Below are 20,188 nucleotides of genomic sequence, written 5' to 3'. Positions count from 1 at the left end.
TGATTTAATATGTAAGTTATTTCGCAGATGTGTGTTAGTTCATTCAAATTACTGTGGATTCATTTATTTATGTGAATACCAATTTTCGTTGTTTGAGGAAAACTTGAATATGCATGGATATTCAATTTCGTGATTTTGGCAAAGTCTGCACACATTTCTAAAATTTGTAATGTGTTGGACCTTTAAATTCGTGGTTTTTCTGTGCCCACGAAATCCAATAAAAGTTGTAATCCATCCATATTACTTCTTATTTTTCGGAGCAGTTGTAAAAAAACCTACAGTACCAAGACATCGATTTAAACAAATGTTTTTTCTCAATAAGAGTTAATTTCTTAAACATGTTAAATTATAGATTATGGTGCAAAATTTAAAAAAAAATCCATTAGTGTTTATCAACAACCTCCTACATTTCCTATTTTGATTTATAATTCATTGAATTCAGCTGATTGTGTCGATTTATTGCTAGGTTATTCTCTAACCAACGAAAATTAAAAAAAAAAAACACGCTATACTTGTTTGCCTTTTTATTGAATAAACACCAGCATACGACGAATATCAAAACAGAACAAATCAAGACGTATATAAGGACAAGTCAAAACCTCTCACGACCATGTCATTAAGGTTGTACACTGATATTTTGATAAATATAACAACATTTTGATATAAGATAAACTCATGTTGTATAAAACCCTTTTTCTAATAGAAAAATATCCTATTTATTGGTATAATAAAACTTGAATAACAACTTTACAATTTATTTTCTGTTTCTATTGGATGACCAGCCGACAAGAACCTCTTAGTTGATTCTTCATCTTTTGCATATTTTTGTGTGGATTTGTCTTAGGTATCTATGACAAACCTTTGCCTGTCTAACCGTTGTCATGGTGATCTCCGTCATATTGTGGAGTTATGGAAATATACCTCTGTTATGTTTTTTTTGGATGTAGCTGAGTATCTATTTTGAAAACATCTGAAATTTTCATGCTAGTCGTTAATGGTGGTGCACCTTGTCGTCCGCTGTTGATTATATTTCATTCACCTTTTAAGGGGCGATCTTTATTTTGTGGCTGTCTTAGCGGTAGTATTCAAGTAAAAGGTGTTCAAACTTTACATATCTTCTCACACTAATAATTCGATTCTGGTGACTATGGTGAACATATCTCTCCAATAGAACTTTAGATTAGTGTATCTATTAGTTCTGCCCAATATCGTGTCTTTAGTGGAGTTAGTGTTGTTTCTATATTATTATTTATAACTGTTGATGTAAATGTCCATTGGTTTTGTGAGTCTTTGTTTACTCCTTGGATTTGATTATAAGGGTCTTCTGTACATGGGCTTTAAAGGCTAGTTGACAGCTATATAGTTACAATGATCTGAATGACAATAATTGATGGCATTTTAACGTTCAAGACTTTTACAGCTAGTAAAAAAGACCAAGATGATCATATTTCTAAACCCTTGTTAGTAACCCTGAGGTACTTTGTGGAAGTTTGAATCAATGTTATAAAAAAGTATACGTCTACAGGCAAATACAAATATTCCTTTACAAAATCACGATTCAATTTGCATTTCAAAACAGTGTAAGTATAAGAATAAACGTAAATGCAGGGGTAGTATTTATGAAAATCTCCCATTACTATAAGCAATGAAGTGAAATTACAAATGTAGATATAAATATATATATCTAAGTACATTTTGTATGATTTGTAACCATCCGCCAGAGGACAAATGATATGGATGTGAACCATATACGTGTAGTTCACTGTACAGCCTTCATAAAAGAGGAAAGGCAATAAAAAATTATCGTTTGAAATTAAAGTAAGTTGTTTTCAGAGACACCTAACATAGTTAGTTTTGTACTTTTAGATACTTGTGTGGGTAACTATGACAGAAAGGTTATAAATGGTACAAAGTTTAAACATGTCGGAAAGGTTATATATGTTAAGGACAATTGTACATTTAATTGACATATATATTTTGGAAATACTTTCTTTATGTGTGATTGGGTTAAAGGAAGTTGGACATATAGTATGAATTTATGCCAATACTTTAAAATCCCTAGTAAACTTTCCTTACCTTTTTTTAAATGTAATATGTTGAAAATTTATACATCTTTCCTGATAAAATAGTACACAACAAATAAAATAAAGCATTATTGCAAACATTTTACGAAAAGTTCTATTCAAGGCACTTGCATGTTCGTTCCCGTAACTTGCGAAATTTTGCAAAAACCTCAGGCAAATTTCCCCTAAAATGAACGTACATAGCTTTTCTTTTAACGTTCAATTTGATCAGATATCGCATTATATGTCTACTTATACTACATCCCTGTCATTCGAATGTTTGGGTTTGAGCGTTTTTGATCAAAGTAAAACGACCAAAAGCTTCAGACCCATGGAATGTGTAGTGTCATTTTAATTTACCAATGATCAACAAGGAATACGAAAATTAACTAACACAATGATAGGTTTATAAATCCAGAACAAAAAGGTCCATCGTCGCGCGAACAAACTCATGAATCTTACAAAAAGAAATGACAAATAACTATAACTTAAAACCCCAAACAAACAAAACAAACATAATATACTGACCGACTTTAGAAACGCAAGACTAGATTTTTCTTTTCAATTCCCATTTTCAAATGTGCAATTTTTTGTAAACAAACTTATGACCAGAATGTTCTTTCATTACTCCAATGTTTTAAAAAAAGACATAATGTTGAAAGTTGAAATGATTACGTCATTTGCAATGTTCACATATGGTGGTATACACTGAAACCCTGGTTTTACCCTTACCAATGAATGTGTCAACGTCAAAAGCAATGAATGCCTGTAACAAACGCCAAAATTATTATCAGAATGATCAACCAATTTTTTTCGGTAGGTTTTGATTTCTGGTTTGCACCTTCTGATGTTGCCGTCGTTTCACCCCTTAGAATGGGTTTTGGCAATTATGCAGTTGAAACTTTAAGGCTATTAATGTTTTTCTGCCATCGATTCTTTGGCAGTTTTGTTATTGGGAAACATTTATGGCATACATCTGTGCATAATTTCATTCATCAATTTGGTTTTTAGTTGACGTTGCGACCTTATATCTGTCTTGCAAATGACGTTGTGTAATCAAATTCTTTTGACGTTGCACTGTCACTACATGTTGATCTGGTCTTTAATTGTCTTCAACAAATCCCGTCTACCGGTATCATTGTTGGAATGACAGTAAGAGGAGTTTCTGACGTCAAGTTGACTTGTTGCAGCACGTTCACGTTTTCCGGTTTGCAGTATTCTGATGAATTGATTACGTTTTTTATTCCTCAGTCTTTGAAATATTTTTTAAAATGATTTAAGTGTCGCCAAGGATTGAACAAACTGAAAAAAAAAAAAAAAAAGAAAAAAAAATGAAAAATTCTTTCATTGGCTCGAAATTTCGCTTTTAGAAATTCGTGCGATTTCAATAATTCGGTATGTTCAATAACCACAGGTAAGTCAGATTGTTTGGTAAGGGAAAGAAGTATGATGAGCATGACTAATAGTTGTATGAGGATCAATTATGATTTGATAAAACAAATCTACAAAATGAGTTTTGCGTTTTTAAAGTTAGTCAGTATTGATAATTTGAATCAGAATAATGATAAATAACATATTTGTATGACTAGTAGAAATTATGCAGTGATCACATAAGCATCTCCAATCGTAGATTTAATATTAAGAAATAGGACAAATATATCTTATCGACACCTCCGAAACTAACTGCAAACACTTATACTGTGGATTCATTAATATTCGTTGGATACCAATTTTCGAGGATTTCGTGGGAACAGTTGAACCACGAAATTAAATGTTCAACGAATGACAAATTTTCTTTTGGCTTGTATGCAGACTTCGGCAAACCACGAAGTTAAATATCCACGAACATGCAAATTTTTCTCAATCCATGAAAATTGGTACCACGGAAATAGATGAATCTACAGTACACATACTTGGCAATACAAGAGATGTTTTCAGTTTCTGTCGTCGATAGGACATTTCTCTTTGAGACAGGTGTACATTTTACCAAAATAGACATATAGATATTAACACAATATGTCACGGTGTCAGTCAAGAGCACATTGAATGTTAGTTCATAAAGGGAAATGTTTTGAACTACATACTTCCATTAAACTGTTCTTGTATTAATTCAGATGTAAAATGTATAGCTTCTCTTCCTATATAACACAACATATTGATGGCTCAATTAGTTTAAAAAAGATATGTCAGCTATCGGATCTTAATAGTTAATAGGAACGACAAGTTTAAATTTCTAGCGGCAAAGGAAATACAAAGATGGTTCCGTTCCATGTTCACGTACTTCAGGGAATGTGATTGGTTGTTGAGATAGATATCTGTGTACATATATAAGTGACTATAGGTATCTGGATTACTGTGTGCCAACTACCAATTACCACAGCTCCATTTCTGTAAGTTACGAATCCAAAAATTCAAATAGAGGTCAATATTCAACGAGTGACCGTCGAACAGCACATTAATTCATTAGTAATTATCAGTGTTGTTCGGTCACGAGTTATATATTTTACAATATTTGAATTTTATGATTAGTTGAAAAATGTAAGGAACTATATATTTTTTCTACGCATTAACAATTTGTTTTGATCCGACGTTGTTGACATATTGACAACGACTGTTGTTGTATGACGTCAGAGGAATGAAATAACTACTAAATATAAATTTATTATCAGCAGTTCTTGAACTCAAACATAGCAGGATTTCAAAGTACACTTTATATATTAATAATAAAACAAGTTTTTGTAGTAAAGCATTACGATTTGACGTTTTATAAAATGTATAACTTATCTTCCTATATAACACAACATAGTGATGTCTCAATTAATTAACAAAGATATATATTAGCTATTGGATATTATCCGTTAATATGAAAGACAAATACAAGTCTCTAGCGACTAAGGAGATACTAAACTAGCCTGCGTCGCTCACCTTGGTCTATATGCATACATGTATTAAACAAAGGACACAGATGGATTCGTGACAAAATTGTGTTTTGATGATGGTGATGTGTTTGTAGATCTTACTTTACTGAACATTCTTGCTACTTACAATTTTCTCTATCTATATTAAACTTGGCCCTTTAGTTACAAAGAGGAAAATATTTTGTTAAAATTTACAAAAATTTATAAAATTAATGAAAATTGTTAAAAATTGACTATAAAGGGCAATAACTCTTTGAGGGGTTCATGACCATTTAGGTCATGTTGACTTATTTGTAGATCTTACTTTGCTGAACATAATTGCTGTTGACATTTTCTCTCTATCTATACTAATATTCAAGATAATAACCAAAAAGAGCACAATTTCTTTACAAATTACCAATTGTGGGGTAGCAACCCAACAACCCATTATCCAATTTATCTGAAAATTTCAGAGTAGATAAATATTGACTAGATAAACAATTAAACCCTTTTCAGATTTGCTCTAAATGCTTTGGTTTCAGAGATATAAGCCAAAATCTTCATTTTACCCCTATGTTCTATTTTTTGCCATGGTGGCCATCTTGGTTGGTTGGCCGGGTCACCGGACACATTTTTTAAACTAGATACTCTAATGATGATTGTGGCTAAGTTTGGTAAAATTTGGCCAAGTAGTTTCAGAGAAGAATATTTTTTGTAAAAGTTAACAGACGACGCCGGACGACGACGACGACGACGACGGTCGACGGACGCAAAGTAATGAGAAAAGCTCACTTGGCCCTACGGGCCAGGTGAGCTTAAAAGGTCCTTTCCATGTTCACGTATTTTTAAGTTATTTGATTGATTGTTAAGATAGATATCCGTATATATATGAGTGACGATAGGTATCTGTATTACCATCAAAACAACATCTGATTCACAAATTTAATAATACTTTTAGATATTTGGATGATATGTTGGCTCTCAATAATGACGACTTCAGTATGTATACTAAAGAAATGTATCCTGTTGAACTTACTTTAAATACAGCTAATACTAACAATGACCATTGTCCTTTCCTCGATCTTGATATATATACATTGACGGAAAGCTTAATACTAAAATTTATGATAAAAGAGATGATTTCTCATTTCCTATCGTAAATTATCCATTTTTAGATGGTGACGTTCCCTTAATTAATCGTTGTACTGATTATTTGTATTTGTATTGCAGGGTCATTTCTTATATTACACAATAAAACAAATCCATTGATCTTGAGGTGTTTATTTTAATATACGAAATAAACATTTCGGTTGCAAACAGGATTTCAAAGTATCCTTTGATATCTTAATAAGAAAACAAGTTTTTGTGATAGAAAATTAGGATTTCAAGTTTGACTATGTTTGTTCATGTTTTCTACTCAAATTTTGTTACAAGATTCGAGACATAAGAAAAATATTTATCGAAAAAACATGATAATATATGCAGTCAAAATCGCTGTTTAGATTTATACTCGACTGAAACTTTAAAAGTACAAACTGTTCACGTTTACAAGCTTAATAATGTATCTCTGAACTCGTTTAGCGTATTAATGACATGGCAATGAAAGTTTTGAATTATCATGAAATTAAAAAAAAAAGATGTTTTAGTTAACAATCATCTGGAAACATATTAATCTCATATTTTGTAAATGTTATTTGAAAGTTCAAGATTTAACATCACTGCAGAGACATTGATTGTCGAAATGCGCACCTAGTGAGGAAAAATCGGTTCTTTTCATGTTATTAATCGCTGAAAAAGAAAATGAAAATAAGACATTTCTCACACATTTTTTTTTAAACCCTGTTCATATAAATAAGTATTTCAATTTATTTTATTTTGTAGATATATAGCCACAATGAAAATAGAGATTCGATTGTGTGTATGTGTTGCCGTGGCAGCAGTATGCATTGTCGGCGTAAGATCAGCAGGTAGTTATGGAGGAAGAAGTTATGGCGGAGGAGGTTATGGAAGAGGTGTTTATGAACGTACTGCATCATACGGCGGAGGTGGATACGGAAGCTATGGAAAAGGCAATGGTTATCGTCCTACTAGTCGTAGGGGAGGTTCCTTGTATTACCCTTATTACTACCCGGTACCCTACTTTGTAGGTGGAGGACGACGAGGGGGAGGAAATGTGAGAGTTACTCCTGCCATAATTGCAAGAACAGGAGGAAGACGTAGAGGAGGAGGAGGTGGTGGGGGTCTTTTCGGAGGTGGCGAAGGTGGATTCGGAGGAATTTTTAGTTTGATCAGTAAGTTTTATTACAAGTATAATTTAATATTTATCCTATCAGGGGTTTGATGTATGGTTTACAGAATAGAGAAAAGGGGGGAAATAGATAAAGAAGAGAGAAAATGGTTCTTAAAAGTAATCAAACAATTAATGAAATGAAGGAACTACGTCAATTATTCGTACCCTCAGACATTCTGGATTAAATAGACATTATATGTTTAAAGAAACAGCTGCCAATGCGCCGTTGGTTCATACGTGACGATTTGTAGTCACTGTATTCACATATATCAAACCACAACATATGTAGTATGTACTTCAATATTGTAGAAGTACAATCACACAGGGAAAATCATAACCTTACATTGCATATTTTTCTTTTTTTAGTCATGCTTTTCTTCCTTCAATTTATTCTTGGTCTCATAGGATAGATTGCAGAAATCAGGTATGTATCATTTAAATATATTCTGAAATGTATTGACGCTTTTAGTATTATTTATATATAGAAACAAACAAATTTGGAATAATATTAAAGATGATCAAGACATTCGTTCATTTTCCCGCTCATTTATGTTATATTCTCAATGTGATAATCGATTGTTAAATGACATCATTTACTTTAAGACTTATCTATATTTTTTATGAATGAGTCTAGAGGTCAATCGGAAAATAAGTAAGGCAATTTAATCTTATTTTTAGATTTAAAAGACACCGAACGGAATTATTGACGGAAAAAAAACGCAAGATAAAACAAACACTGGAAGTCAAAACAGGCTAATATACATATTTGTTTATTGAAATACTTAAGAATTGATTAGTAAGATTTTTTGTATAATTTACATTATATATTTAATTCATAATTATGAAGTGTTGCAATCTAACTTTGATAAACGGGCAGTTGATAACTTGATAAAATATTGTTATGTCTGAGGTTTTCATATTTGGCAATTAACCAAAAATGTGTTATATATGTTTCTTTTTTGTTTCTATTCACAGCCGGAAATAAATTTAAGGGAAGTAATTATGGTAATGCTATATATGGAGCACACAAATTACGGTCGTTGGGTACAAACCACGTACAAGAAATAAGGATGAATATTTCATGTATTTATATCTTTAACATGAACAAATTATTTGGAAATGGCACTTAACATGACGGGGACACGAAATGATACGTTTTAGTAGTTACCAATGAATCTGTTATATATTTGTTAAGGTTTAATAAAAAATAAACAATTAAAGTTGCCTTTCGTTGATTATAAATCTATTCATAAACATTACCATATGTTAGCAACATGACCCCACCCTATGAACATGTAACTTACTATATAAGTTACACATGGCAGTATATTAGTTATAAGCCACCTTCTATTAACTACATATCGTCGGTTGATGTGAACAAAACGTCACCGTATATTAATTACATGCCTTCATCTGTTACTAACATAATGCTAGCTTATGTGAGTAACATTTCGCTTTTATCGCCTTAGGAAAAAAATACCTGTGCTTTATGTTTGTAACAGGAAACTCGTTTACAAAAGTTTGTAACAAAGAAGCACAAAAAGGCATAAATACAAAGCAATTGAGCAAAATTAGAGACAAGTACATGCAGTACTTCGGTACAGGCATGGAAATACGGATTTTTTGTATTATTAAAATTTTTTCTGTTACAAAATAATAGAAGTTATTATAAATTAAGGAATGTATCTCCCTAATGCAAAGCTCTGATTCCTTTCACGGATTTGGCTATTCTTTTTGGACCTTTTGGATTATAGCTCTTCATCTTTTATATAAGCTTTGGATTTCAAATATTTTGGCCACGAGCATCACTGAAGAGACATGTATTGTCGAAATGCGCATCTGGTGCAAGAAAATTGGTACCGTTAATTTTATTACTAACACTGGGTCGATGCCTCTGCTGGTGGACTGTTAGTCCCCGAGGGTATCACAAGCCCAGTAGCCAGTACTTCGGTACTGGAATGAAAATATGGATTTTTTTGTGTTATTAAAATTTGCTGTTACAAAATAATGGAAATTATTATAAATTAAGGAATGTATCTCCCTCATGCAAAGCTCTGATTCCTTTCACGAATTTGGCTATACTTTTTGGACCTTTTGGATTATAGCTCTTCATGTTTTATATAAGCTTTGGATTTCAAATATTTTGGCTACGAGCATCACTGAAGAGACATGTATTGTCGAAATGCGCATCTGGTGCAAGAAAATTGGTAATTTTATTAACATTTTGTTATAACCTTAATCACGATAAAAATGTAACAAAGAAGCACAAAAAGGCATACATACAAACCAATTGAGCAGCATTAGAGACAAGAATACAAAAAAAAAAATACAATAGCATGTATCAAAGAAACACAAAAATGCATATAGACAAAGCACATTGGTAAAAGATAGATAAGAATAAACAAATAATAATAGAGTAATAACACAATGACGGGATGTAAACATACAGAGCCTCGTCAAATATGTATATGAGTCACTGTACGGCCTTCAACAATAACCAAAGCCATAACTGCATAGTCAGCTTTCAAAGGCCCCGAAATGACACATGTAAAACAATTCAAACAAGAAAACAAACTGTCTAGTAAGTACTTAAAAAAATGAACGAAAAAAAATTATGAACACTTCAAAAATAATACGTGTCATTATTTTCATATGCTTTATTACAAGATATAACAATAAGTTCTTTGATAGTAGTAGAGGAGTTAGTTAGATCTACTGACTCCTGCCTCTGTTAATCTAGTATGTTTGTTTTGTTTCTTTTTTTATTTTTAGTTTATTTATATGTTTTGCACTTTAGTCTGACATCCATTTTCACGGAACTACTACACATGTGTATTTAGATGCCAGCTAAAGACCACCTCCGAATGCAGCGTTGAATACACATTGATTGTCTTCGGCTGTTATCTGCTCTTGGGTCGGGTTGTTGTCTCTGAAATATTTCTCATGTCCATTCTCGATTTGGTTTTTGTTATTATATCTGAAAAAAAATATATTTGAAACTCCTCCTTAGTATAACATGCATCTGCACAAAAGCATTATACTGTTAATTGATACAGTAAAATATTCTATTGATGACAAACAAGACATTCTGCAGCTAAAATTGAAGAAACACGTTTATTCAGGAAAATAAAATTTTTTTTTTCTGTATATCATATGTACAGCATTTGATAATTGACATGTTTTAGCGTCTTTTTATTACTTTTGTCCTGCAATAAGCCAGTTCATTATATGATATGGGTTTGCGATTTTTACACGAGTTTCTGCGGATCTACATTTGTTTTGCGGTATACGAAAATAAAGATTGTAAGATGTCCATTGTTATAAATAATTCAAAATTTGGTGACTATGTGGAACGCATCTATCCCATCGAGCTAGATATAAAGGATACCATAGATACAGTTAAGTCAGCCTCATATCTTGACTTATATCTAGAAATTGACAATGAGGGTCGGTTGAAAACAACACTTTACGACAAAAGAGATGATTTCAGCTTTCCAATTGTGAACTTTCCATTTCTAAGTAGCAACATTTCAGCAGCACCTGCATACGGGGTATATATCTCCCAATTGATACGATATTCCCGTGCTTGCATTTCCTATCATGATTTTCTTGATAGAGGGTTGCTGCTCACAAGGAAGCTATTAAACCAAGAGTTCCAAATGATGAAGTTGAAATCATCCCTTCGTAAATTTTACGGACGCCATCACGAGTTGACTGCTATGGAATAACCGTTTCACAAATGATATCGGATATGTTCCTTACGTCGTAACTAAAATCCCCTTCCCTTTCATGAATATGACCTACCGAATTAGACTATTTTACGGATTTGTTATCACATAAGCAACACGACGGGTGCCACATGTGGAGGAGGATCTGTTTACCCTTCCGGAGCACCTGAGATCACCCCTAGTTTTTTGGGGGGTTCGTGTTGTTTATTCTTTACTTTTCTATGTCGTGTCATGTGTGCTGTTTTTTGTTTTTGTTTTTCATTTTTAGCCATGGCGTTGTCAGTTTGTTTTAGATTTATGAGTTTGACTGTCCCTTCGGTATCTTTTCGTCCCTCTTTTATATTATATGAGAGCCGTATTTTGGCATTTCGTAAATCAGGTTATTTTTTTAAATGTAAACAAGGTACCATGTTCTTACAACGACTCGTCGTCGGGAAATGGAAAATGATATATACATGGAGTTTGCGGTTGTTTTTCTTCATTTTATAGTATATGTTGATTATAGTAAATACAGTTTTCATCATTTAGAAAAGAAAGTTATAATAAAGAATTCTTTACTTTCCATGTAAAAGATCTCGGGAGTTTTTATAAGTAGCAAGTTTCAGTAACTGGAAGGGATTTTCAAACCTCTAAAATATCCAGTTGGTGTTTAATAATACTTTGCAATTTTACTTCAACCAAACAGATTGAACACACTTTGTCAAGGATTTGGCAGTTGGTATGCAAAATTAATTGGTGTCCTTTGGTTTTGTGATTTTGAGTAGTACAATGTATGAAGCATTTTTTAGTCTGCCGTATAGTATACTCAATGAAATTATGAAGATTGGAAAATTTACATGAGACAATATAATATCAATACATGGCAAAACCCAAACATGGAACGTCTTTTTATTGTTGTCCGTCATCTTCATGTCACCATGAGGCATTCAAAATTGATCAATATTTCTCATAACTGGTAGTAAATAAATTCAAGATGACCCTTCACATTGGATTGAGTATAATTCATGGTTAAATATCATACAAAGCTACATTTCTATTTTTAAGACTGATTTTTTGTACTATTAAATTTCACCAAAAGCGAATAGAAATGAAAAATTTATGTCTAGGATTTCTCAACTTTTACTCGAAGAAATTTTAATATATGTGTTTGTTTTAAGATTTGTGTATATTTTGTTAAACGAAGTTGTGGAAGGGATATAGTGTTGCATTAGTCCATGATGAATACAAATATTTTGCCAGTAGATGCAACTTTGTTAGTCGCGAGTATCAAAATCAAATCTTGAAAATGAATCAGATAATATTCAATTTCAACAACTGTACTTAAAAGGTATTAAATTTCAACAACTGCACAATTAAGTTAGATCTTATAACATTATCATAACTAATTGGATTGAACCAGATTTGTCAATTGATGATTAAAGTCAACTCAATATAAACATTGTTTATATAATAATTTGCACTTTGTATACAACACAAACCTCCATATTTCCGGCCCAAATGATTTTGTGCATGCACCAATTTACTCTCTTTCGTATACCTTTATCAGGTATGAGCATTGTCATTCATTTACACATATGTTATACAACTTCGAAGTATTTTAGACTGTGATTTTTTAAAACTATATTCGCAACTCAAACTCTATGTACAGAACTTTTTCGGTCTCCACATTTTAAATACAACAAGTCGATATATGTCTTCGTTTATAAGCTTAATTATGTGGACAACAATATGTAATTAAGGGTGCATGTATTGACATTTTTTTTTTGACACGGATCAAAGTGTTAAAATGTTTAAAATTATTAGTGAATATAGTGTTAAAACAATCTTAGCGACGCTCATATGTCATAAAAGTTTAATACCTTTTATAATACTACATGAAGTCTACGTCAAAACTTTTACAATACAATGAATTGATCAATGTCTATTGATATTTATATATTTACTATATTTTGTAATTATGTAAACTATTATTTATTGATAGAGTTTAAAATCGACAAGTGTTATGCTTCAAAACTTTCAAAAGTCGATGAACTGTTGAGAAATATAAATGGTCATACTTTTATGGGTCATCAAAATTAATAATGAAAAGTTTTAATATGGCATTAACTATGGTTTTGCATTCAGAAATCTTAATGTTATGTCTTCGTGTTGTTCAAACTGGAAGTAAGATCATTTGCAAATAACTGTTTATTGAAATATACCTAATTTACACATGTTATGTAAAACATTGTAGCATTTTATCCTGCAATTGGGTGTCCTACTATACAGATACAGCCCTACAGATATCGCTATGCTGTATCTGTATACTATACAGATATCGCTTTAAAGCTCCGCCCACTGCCGGACTGAGTATTGTTTGAACCTGTGTGACCTCAGAATGTGTATTCCAGTTGTATTCCAATGACGATGACAATTGTCGATTTCAAAACTTGAATGTGTATGATTGTGTTACGAAATCAACCATGTCGATTTCAGCATGCATGTTTAGTGAAAGTCAAGTCTGAAGCGTAGGACAACTCGTACACTTCTGTTTCAAATTTGACAATGTTTTGTTAATTTATTTTTACTGTTGAAATTAGTTGTTATGTTAAAATAGATAATTGTTTACCTTGAGCGATGTATCATTGATGACCATTCGAGATTCTTTTTTTGCGAAACCCGTCTTCAGCGTAATGTATGATTTTGATATTACTACGCGGGTATCAAGGGATTACAAATCGAAAATCAATGCTAAATATGTTAGTTTTTGTGTTTTTCAAAACACAAACAATATACAGAATTAATTGCAGGATAAAGACAATAACTGTTTAGTGTCTTTAAATATCAGCTGTATTTGTACTCGGCTCGAAACAGATGTAGTAGCTCGCTAAAAGCTCGCATACACCTTGTTTAGCGAGCTACTACACCTGTTTCGAGCCGAGTACAAATACAACTGATATTTAAAGACACTAAACAGTTATTGTCTATTTTTCATATATCTTCCCCTGTATCAGAAGTCAACGGACAATCAATTACAAAGAAAAATTGTATACGCTTACATCAAATGGCCACTGACATGATGCAATTTCTGTCTGTGTTTTTTTCAATAGAAATGTCAAATATCTAAAATGTCTAATTATTATGTAAGTCGTAGTAATGAAATCCCTGAATTAATTATTTACTAGTTATGCATATATTACGTTAATTCAAAATCTTGAACGTAACTACAGCCTTGAGCATTCCGAGTTAGAAATATACACACAATAAAAAAACAAACATCAAAAAAAGAAATAGAACAATTAACACTAAGAAACGAAACATCTCATTGGAATCGTTTTTTATTGTTTTGATTTTCACGTCGGAAATCTACATAACATCCGTCTCGGGCTGATATGGGGGTCTCGGGATGATACCCAAGCTGATATGGAAAAGGCCATGTATTAATCTCTATATATACAGGCATTTCTAAGACAGGGGAGTGGAAAATATATCTGGAATGTAAGGTACTAATATTTACTTATTTTATTCAACAACGATTATTAGTACACGTTATCGGTTATGGTCAAAGGTGTTGTTCATTTGTTTTTTATTTATAAATATAAGGAATGTTTTAAAATTATTTTTCATTCTACATTCAATTTAATATAAATTGATGCTCATCCAAGTCCACCCATTTTTTATTTATTTTTTCAATTTATTAAATCAATAAAAGAACCTTTTATTGCATTTTGGTATTCAACATTAATATTTGAGCATCAATTCTATTCCAGGTTGATCAACTCTACGATGTGTTTGTCATTTTTATATATCAAATTAATAATTGAATGTTCAAATGTGTTCTTCGTTAATCTTTTTAATACATTGAAACAAAAACAATAGTTCATTATGTGCTTATTATGTTTCTAGTCAGCGATGTACTTTAAGTTAATGATTTAAATGTTGTTGTTTTTTTCTAAAATGCGTGTAATTTTTAATTCTAAGCGTATGCTATTCTTTTCGTGAAATAAGCCATATGTGGAAACCAGTCGTTTTTTGTTGTTTTATACATTTTGCTACTGTATTGTTTGCTGTATCTTCAGGAATGTATAACATCATGATTATCTGTTCCTGAATTCTTTTCTATCTTTGTCATCAGTTATGATTCCCCTCCTTTTTGAATAAAATGTAGAACGAATACAATTTAATAGTTTCAGATAAATTTGCTGGCCGTTTTGATATCTGTGATATGAATAATAACAAGGCTGACATGGTTGTAGTTGATACCATTCAATTTTCATCCCACATAGAGTGTGCTACACGCTGTGGCCTGTTCCAGATTTGTATGGGTTATAATTTCAACACTGATATGAACAAGTTTGTATAAGGAAAGTATTATTAAAACAACGCCATATTAACTGATACAAAAAGAATAGAAAACTGATATAATAAAAAAATAAATAAATTAGTCAATCAGTCACTGATACAGCAACATCAACACCAAGGAGTTTACATACAATTTGAAACAATAGAAACGTGTCTCCACGTTTTCACTACCTGTACATTGTCTTAGATTAAAACAGCTTTCAAATGCATTCAAGATAATAATCATATACTGTATCTGATAAAAAAAAAATTGCTCATTGTTAAAAGCCGTCAATTGTTATATAAATGTTTACATCATTATCATCATAATTATTCTTAAAGCTTCTGGTGGAGAGTTCCTTTATTGACAGCATTAGCATGAACAAGTAGAACCACTTGCGCATGTGATAGTGTTAAGCATGCTTAGTACGTTTTCTCGTTTGAATTATTTTACCTTTGTCATTTCGGGGCCTTTTATAGCTGACTATGCGGTATGGGCTTTGCTCATTGTTGAAGGCCTTACAGTGACCTATAGTTGTTGATTTGCCGTGTCATTAAGTCTCCTGTGGAGAGTTGTCGCATTTGCAAAGATGCTACATCTTCTTTTTATATCATACTAGAACACCCCCGCGAAATCGCGGGCATATACAGCTTGTGAACTGTTGTAGGATGATGTTTGTAAAAGATAATTATGTATGGAGAATTTCATAAAAGGTATCAAAAGCCTTCTCCCTTTTTCCAAAGTTCGAAATTTGTTTCCTTTTGTTAAATTCAACTATTTCGTGTTTCTGGCCTCATACCACAATTATTCTTCTCCTTTGCTACAATGCATCTTTTGGTAAAAGTCAAATTAAATTAAAAATTCGCACCGCTTCAAACATGAAATAAATTTAACTACTTATACATGGACCATTATTAGTCTAATAAAATTTGCTTCTAGGACAATAGGATCCATCAGTGCTTTTTTTCTTTTGAGAGCCTTATTAACATGCCAATGGTAGGGTATGAACCTTGTATAAATGACTAAGACCGACTAAGGCTAATTTGATTGGGGGTTGGAGGGGTCCTGATCCCGAAATCCCGGTCTTAAAAACATGAAATCCCGAGATGTAGAATTTAAAGAAATTCATATCCCGAAATACCGAAATCGAAAAATATATTCCCGGATCCCGTATTGATCAATCCCCAAATCCCGAGTTAAAAACACTCGATCACGAAATCCCGAAAAAGGTCCTGCCTTCCTTTAGTCTCTAAACTACTTTCATTTTTTGCCAAATCACAACTTTCACTTTCAACAATAAATTTGTATGCCCCATTTATGTGCATCATGTTTTCTAGTCTGTACAACCGTGCGTTCGTTCGTTCGTTTGTGACATCCGTCCGTCTGTCCCGCTTCAGGTTAAAGTTTATGGTCGAGGTAGTTATTGATGAAGTTGAAGTCCAATCAACTCGAAACTTAGAAAATATAGTGTCGAGGTGGCATCTGTGTACTATGGACACACATTCATGTTTCCACATGTTTTATTTATTTTTATGTATTATATATGCAACTGGTATGACCCCTTAAATAATAAACATTTCAAAGAAAACAGTATACAGAGAGGATCTATATATTAAAGTAGCATAATTGTAGTTTACAGGTAGATAAAATGCGTAAAATAATTGTCCTCTCTAAAAGGTGTAATAGTTGTGTTTCTTGCGATCTAAACACCATGATATGGAGAACGCTCTGACTGACTTATTTATTTTTCGATTTTTGTTATCTATCATACGATTGGTTGTTTTAAACCGGAAGTCTAATCTATGACTAAAAGTCTGTCTGATGACGGAATCAATATCCGGACTCCTTTTTTGTCGTTTTTCTCCAAAAATAACTCAATCTGAATAATCATAAGAATGGATGAGAAATGCGACTATGCATGTTACCTATAGAACACATAGGTATGGTGATTAATTAATCGTGGAAGGAAGAGAAGCGACACACACAATGAGGTCTTCTCATTTAATAGTATAGATTACTTTACCCCTAGACGGAATTGAATTTAAAATGATAATTAAACAATTGCACAAATTACATCAGTATGGTAAAGTATTCGATATATTAACGGTCATGACATCATGATATTAATTGAACTTTTGAGGATGTAGAACTGCCTGGATCGTACAAATACCCCCCCAAATGCCGATAAATATACATCAATTTAACCATATAATTTAGCAAAAAAAACACGCTTTTTCCATTTCAGATGTGAGATACTGTCATTTGGATCAGACGTTGTGACTGACATACCACATCAAACTGAGGCTGGATGGAGATTTTATAGTAAATGCTTCAACGGCGACACTACATGTCTTGGCTGTTACTTTTAAACTGCAAATTTAAAACGGGGGAAAAGTATTGAATAAGTCATAGTGTAGTTTGCAATTGTTTAATTTGGAAGAAATAAAATTAAGAGATATGTATCTGTAATTCTATTTTAGCTGCATTATATATAAAGGTTTACTTAAGTAAAAAGGTAAACAGTTGTTGAATACATAGCCGGTACAATTAGAACACAACGTTTGGGAATCATAATTTGTATTAGATTTATAAAGATTCAAACTAAAATAACCTTATTAGTTCAACCAAATCCGTTATATGTATCCGCAGACATTTCATCATCAGATAAACACAAAAGCATAGTTCTATAACTCGAAGCTCAATTATTATGACATTTCTTTATCATTTATAAGTTTTAGTTTTGTGTTTTGTTAATACAAAACAATTATAATTGCAATTATTGGTATTAAATATCGATGCAAACAACACGTGTATATCCAATAACATGTTATAGATATGCATGATGCCAAATCAACGATTAATTCTTTTTAGGTTATCTTGTTATGTCCTGAAAATAAACAACAGGATTAAATATAACATTCAATTTATTTAACAGGACGACTTATTTGATTCTTTGTTTAACATCTTATTTTTATGAAATATTTGCCTTCTGCCGTTAGGCATAAAAAAATCCAGAGGCACATACGTATCATTATTTTAATGAGCATGTTTAATACATACACATGATAGGCGTATGAATTGTTAGCGCCTAAAAATTAGTTTGTAAAGCGACTGCTTGATGTATTTAACAATTCTGGCCTGTACTTCGTACTATTGACATTGTATTTCTTTTGAGTTTATGAAAGAACATTTTTTTTATAGTTTAGTATTTTGAACGATACAATAGTTTTGAAAGTGAAATGGTTATACAATCAATCATAGTCGTATTGCGATATTGTATCCATGATGGCAAAGTTCTAGTTACAGTATGTGTTTCTTTTCATACATGTAATATTTTCAAAAATAATAATTTTTTTTCTCATTTCTCTGATGATATCATACACTAGTAGTTCGCTGATATTTATATTAGGATACATGATTCCTAAGATAGGGTTCTCCTGGTCAGCCACGGAGCTTTGTAGTGAAGTTTTTCAGTATTGCAAATACAAAAAGTTAACCTGTGATTATCTTTCTAGTCTGAATTAATGAATAGATATTGTATACTGTATATTGTATAGTATAAATTGTAATGTTTCATTTGTCTAATTAAATCGACAGCTTACCTTATACAGTAGTCGAGCTAAACATCAAACTTATATTTATCGTATTGTTTTTGCCATTAATTAGTTGAATTTATGTATTTGGTGCAAAGAAATAAAAATGTCAAGCTTATTACCAATTATCTTTCAATCATCTTTTGTGAATATGTTTTTCCCCATCTTAAACCTTGTTATGTCTTAACATAACTAAAAGATGCTACGATTTCATATCAGCAGGTAAATAACTAGGATCTTGATATCAAATAGCTAAGTGATTGATATTGTATTGTATGTTCTTGTTTGTTCTATCACGTACTCAATAATATTTTACTCTACTGGTTATAATAATCATGTTGTGCTGTTCATTGGGTTGATTCAAATAAATCTTTTATCTCCTAAAAATCTTGTTTGTTGTATCACGTACTCAATAATATTTTACTCTACTGGTTATAATTATCATGTTGTGTTGTTCATTGGGTTGATTCAAATAAATCTTTTATCTCCTACAAATCAAAAGTTCTTTATTTCAATTGGAACATTCTTCCTTGATGATTTGTTATATACATATCTCTATAAGAAGAAAATATGATAAATAATTTGTGTTAAACAAAAAAAGAACAAACAGGAAATGAATCTGATGTCCTAACCTTGAAGTTAGAACAAAGAAATCATACCACTTGATTGGTAGTACGACTTGTAGAAAAAGCAAACTGCAGCACGCATGTGTACTTTTATTGATTTTATATTGGTTTATATATGTATGTCATCATCATTTAACAAAACATCATTAAAGTTAAAATTTTTGTTCAAGATGTATTCAACAATATTTCATTTACAAATGTACTTCCAAATTGTAAAAGGTAAGAAAGTAGTATTATTAACATAGAACAAATATTTCGGTAATATCAATAGCCTCGTTTCATATCTATCACATGCTTAAGTTACATGGTATATCATTTTCATTTTTTTTTTATTGAATCACTATACATTAAAGATGGGAGAATGATAGCCGAGGGACAGTCAAACTAATAGATCGAAAATAAACTGACAATGCCATTGCAAACAAAAAAGTCAAACAGATAAATACTAGTACAAAAAACACAACATAGAAAACCAAAAACTTAACAACATGAACCCCACCAAAAACTGTGGTTGATCTCAGGTCTTCCGGAAGAGTTAGCAGCTACTGCTCCACATTTGGCTTCCGCCGTCTTGCTCATTTTATAACAAACCCGGTAAATAGTCTAAGTCAGGAGCTTGTAAATCAGTGGTTGGTGTTTACTTGTTACATATTTGTTTTTCGTTATTTTT

At 31.7% G+C, this 20,188-nt stretch overlaps 1 protein-coding gene across 10 annotated transcripts in view; it reads left to right on the top strand.

Annotated features, from left to right (window-relative positions):
- LOC143083608 (uncharacterized) overlaps positions 1-20,188 on the top strand; it is a 121,640-nt gene that overhangs the window by 28,521 nt on the left and 72,931 nt on the right. For 2 of the 10 annotated variants that reach the window (XM_076259878.1, XM_076259875.1), the window contains exons 7-9: positions 6,842-7,251; positions 7,617-7,674; positions 8,226-8,464. The exons of the other annotated variants lie outside the window; for them this stretch is intronic. The gene's annotated coding sequence lies outside the window, so the exon portion shown is untranslated. Of the gene's footprint in view, positions 1-6,841; positions 7,252-7,616; positions 7,675-8,225; positions 8,465-20,188 lie in introns of those variants that run through there. 10 annotated transcript variants of the gene reach the window in all.

This window comes from Mytilus galloprovincialis, chromosome 7 (genome assembly GCF_965363235.1).
Source record: "Mytilus galloprovincialis chromosome 7, xbMytGall1.hap1.1, whole genome shotgun sequence".
In the NCBI taxonomy this organism is placed as follows: domain Eukaryota; kingdom Metazoa; phylum Mollusca; class Bivalvia; order Mytilida; family Mytilidae; genus Mytilus; species Mytilus galloprovincialis.
This window is presented reverse-complemented; position numbering and strand designations above follow the sequence as displayed.